Source organism: Glycine soja, chromosome 14, assembly GCF_004193775.1.
Source record: "Glycine soja cultivar W05 chromosome 14, ASM419377v2, whole genome shotgun sequence".
Lineage (NCBI taxonomy): Eukaryota > Viridiplantae > Streptophyta > Magnoliopsida > Fabales > Fabaceae > Glycine > Glycine soja.
This window is the reverse complement of record NC_041015.1, coordinates 50,296,874-50,301,549: the sequence shown is the minus strand read 5'-3', so window position 1 is coordinate 50,301,549 and position 4,676 is coordinate 50,296,874. Positions and strand designations below refer to the sequence as shown.

At 32.4% G+C, this 4,676-nt stretch overlaps 1 pseudogene; it reads right to left on the bottom strand.

The window, feature by feature from the left end:
• Positions 1-400: 400 nt before the first annotated feature.
• LOC114384466 lies at positions 401-2,261 on the bottom strand (annotated as a pseudogene).
• Between the last annotated feature and the right edge of the window lie 2,415 nt (positions 2,262-4,676).

The following is a 4,676-nucleotide window of genomic DNA, read 5'->3' as shown; positions in this document are numbered from 1 at the left end:
TTGTAATTAATAATTTAATTTAATTTTAATTTATTTTATTAATAGTATTATATAATAAATTATTTTCAAATTATCTTTAAAATATATAATTTACATAATATTTTTATATCTATAAATAGATTTTTTCGTTAGATGATGAGATGACTAGTTTTAAATAAAGTAAAAAAAATAGTTTTTTTATATGGTAACTTTTTAACTTCAAAGGAACTTTAAGTTAAAAAAAAAATGAAAATTTTCAAAAATAACTTATACTTAAATTTCTTATTTTGAGTATTAATTTTAAAATTGCATTTAAAGGGACAAAAAACTAAGCCTAACATAACCTAAATACCAGAACCGTAACCAAGTCTTTTGAATCATATAATCTCGGGTAGCTCACAGTTAGCTAGTCACCTTAACCTTTAGAAGCAATTTCCGTTTCTTACATTGACAATAGCAGCCAAGTTGCTTTATTTACAAGGAATCACTGAAGCAGACAAAAGAACCTAAATTGGCATCAACATGCACCATACAAAACTGAAGGAAGACAGGCGCAATTACAATCTCTAATAACTCTGATGTTATTGCTGCTATAAATGAAGCCTTCCAGCTCAAATAAAATACATTCCAGATGGAAGCTCCTGCTGCTTCTGCCTTCTTGCAGAGTACTTTCAGCAATCCAACAATGAAATCAAGAATTATACAACAATGAAATGGAAAACATATTTTATCTTCCCTGTGCCGTATACTGACTGATTCAGTGATAATAGTCATGTTACTTTTGATTTATTCTGATGATTTTTTTATCTGTAAGCCAGGTCCAACAATTATGGCAGTTCAGCTAAAAAGACTTCAGTAGCAATTATCTCTTTTGGTGATCTTTTGAAGTTTTACTTGATTCATTAACAAGTGCTGTATATGAAGCATAATCTTTAACAAGTCCTTTCTCAGAATTAAATATGTCGACATCAACAGAGCTTCCATGCTTGCTATGACCTTCTAATAAAATGTTATATGTAATATCATTTGGAGCCACCCCCACATTTGCATCTAACAGCATTTTAGCATTTTTCACCTGACCTTGCTTGCACAGTCCATTCATTAACGCATTATACGTAACAACTCCCGGTACATGTCCATCGCTTTGCATCTCCTTGAGTAACTTGAACCCCATCTAAACATTACCCTTCTTACAAAAACAATCAACAACCATGGTGTACGTGGGATCATCCGGTTTGAAACCAGCACTCAACATATCTCTCAACATTCTCTCAGCATCATGAACTCTCCCATCTCTACAAAAGCCCAGAGATAAGCACGGTGAAAGCTACATCATCAAGTTCGATCCCCTCCTCAACCATCCTCCTTTTGATCTCCAAGGCCGATTCCATATCCCCATACTTGCAACACCCGTCTATCAGTGTAGTGAAAGTGATCCTGTCAGGCCTTAAACCACTCGCACTCATCTCGTTCACGAGCCGCCTAGCCTCCTTCAAATCTCCAACTTTGCAAAGACCATTGATCAATGCATTATAAGTAACCAAGTCAGGCCTAACACCCTGAGCCAGCATCATCTGAAAATTCTTCAACGCCAAATCAACCTTCCCACCTTTGCACTGCCCATCAATCAAAACAGTGAACGTAACGCCATTCGGAACCAATCCCTTCCCGCACATCTCATCAAACAAAAGGCTCCCCTCGTCCAACCTACCCTCCTTACACAACCCATTGATCAAAGCACTAAAAGTGAAAACATCAGGGCACACCCTCTCACTCTCCATAACACCCTTCAACCTAAAACCCTCCTCCACAGCCCCCGCTTTACAGCACCCACTGATCAAAGTATTGAAACTAACAACCGTTGGCCTCAAACCCCTCTTGGGAATTTCATCGAACACCAACCGCGCACTCCCAACACCACCAACCTTACAAAACCCATGCATCAAAACGTTGGAAAAAAAAAATTTTGGCGGGTACCCAGAATCCAAAACCTCCAAATAAAAGGCCCAGGAGCGTTCAAGTTCAACGGGTCTCAACCTCACCACGCGACGAAGCAGATTCTCGCAACCTTGAACCGGGACCGGGAACTTATTCGGTGGAGACAGAGGAAGTGAAGCATGGTGCAGTAGGAATGGAGAGTGTGGCGAAAGGGAGGGCGAGAAGCGTGGTGGTTGAAGAAGGAGAGGAGCGAGGACGGGGAGAGGGAGAGAGGGTTGAGGGTGATGAGGGTGCTGACGTGGCGCGGCTTGAGGTAAGGGAGGATTTGTTTGAGTCTCGGGTTCTTAGAGTAATAGTCCTTCTCGTTCTCGGAATCGTTGATGGCTTCGGAGATTTCGCACAGAAGGTTGTGGTCTTTGTAGGGAAAGTGAGACCATGAGGAACATTGAAGAAGGTGAGTGCAGGAAAGAAGAGGGCTTGTTTTTGTTTTCCAGAGTTTGGGTTTTAGCTTCATAATGATGGCCATCGCCATTTCTCTCTCACATCTTCGTTTGCCTCAACCCAGATGATACTCTTTTCTGTGCTGAAACAACTAAACAATACCTCACTCACAGAGTCAGAGTGGCATGACAACTAGTTTTAAAATTAGAGAAAGCAAAATCTGATTGTTGTTGGGTCGTGATCGACCCGCAAACTCAACTGCATTTGAGCAAGTTAGCTAGGATGGAGTTCATTTTAATTGACATAGTTATAATTGATGTTTCTATTGAATAAATTTCAAACTCTTCTTTTTTTGGTGAATAAATTTCAAACTCCTTTAACCTGACTCAACTTGATATATATAATATTAAAAATAAAATAATCATTATTCTAAATTAGTATATAATAATGTGGGACATTTATTGTGTGTAATAGTGTTGGATTTGGATAATTGGGCTTGTATTTAAATTTAGATATATATATATATATATATATATATATATATATATATATATATATATATATTGGAATATTTGATAACATGATTAATTTCATATTGTATTTTAGTTAAAGAGCATTTATAATTAATGATTGGTTAATTGAGTTATTTATTTTAAATTTATCACATAAATTTAAAAATTTTATAAAAAATTTATTTCAATGAAATTGTCAAAGTAAATATTTAACTTGAATCGCATTAAATTTCATAATTGAAAAATGATTATTTAATTAGTAAGAACGAATTAAGTTATAATATTTATATAAATAACTGGCTTAATCAACAAACAATCAAGCCATCTATTTCAATAATAAAAACTTGTTAAGGAATATTAATTAATTTTAAGTAACTTACAAAATACTCTTAAAGTGATTTATTTGTTACTCATTCTAAACTTCTTACATAGTGTATATTATCATTTTGATTGTGCATGATTATTCTTTAGCTAGGTTAAGCTATTTGAATGTTTTTTATTTTTAATGCATTGAATCAATTAGGTGTATTTTTTTTATAAAAAAAATCAAAATATATGATTATTTTAATATATCAAATCGACTGGTCAATCAAAATCAATTCAATTAAGGTTAGGATGATTTCATTTTTAACAACAAATAAGGAACCAATCCAACTATTTTTCATTGGATTGGATTCTAAATTATACTAAATCTGGTTCAATCCATGTCACTAACATACATTAAAAGGATGAAGTAATTAAAATAAATAAAAAGTTCTAAATTTTAGGAGATTTCATAAGTTGCCATTAAAAAACTAGGAGATTCCATAGGTAAATAACGTTAACATCCAATGCTGTAAGAAAAAAAAACTTAACATGCAGTAAAAAAAACTTTAACATTAATGTTTGAAATAAATTCAAAATATAGTAGAGGTAAATGCTCCTGTAAGGTGTGAGTTTTTTTTTAACCACTAGAATTAAGTTTTTTTTATTTTTTGACGGGACCCTAGGATGTTCTACAAGCTTCAATTCTTTAGATCGATTATAGAATTTATAGAATTAATCTTCGGTTCAGGACTTTGTTACTTATAACCCTTCGTGCCTATGCGGGGATTAAACGTTGGTGACATGGTTCAAGAATTTGAAAGAATTGGAGCAAATAATTAAGAGAACCAAAAGAGGTGAGTTGACGAAAGAAAAATGATTTAGGAATTTAATTTGAATACACGATAGTGTAAAGAGTTTTTATACTATTGTTTAATTATAAATTATTATGTGTAATAAGGTTATTGATTTATATGAAAAGTAAACTCATAGTTTAAGAAGTTTTCATATAAGAGCTTAGCAAAGTTCAACATAATTATTGTGATTAGGCAATGAAATATTGGAGTAAGGATATAATTTATATCCATTCAATTAAAAATATTTATTGATACTTAATTTAAGAATATAATATTTTTTACACAAAAAAACAAAATAATTTTATGTATAAGTTAAATTGTAATTTTGATTTAATTTTAATTTTTATTTATAATTTTAGTTTTTTTATTTTAATTTTGGTTTAAATTGTAGGTATTTTGCGGGTACGTATCGTGTTTGAATACCCATTATCATCCCTAATGAGATGATAACTTGTTTGGCTTAGTTTTATTTTGATATAAGTTGTTTAGGTTCTCAAGCATTAAACACAAATGATTTAACCTAATTGAAGATAATTAATCTATGTGATTAAAATGCATGCATAAGAACACCTAAAAAATATTCATTAATCATTATTTGCAACATCAAATGTTTGCTTCACATATATTTAACTAGTTTTTTTTCCAG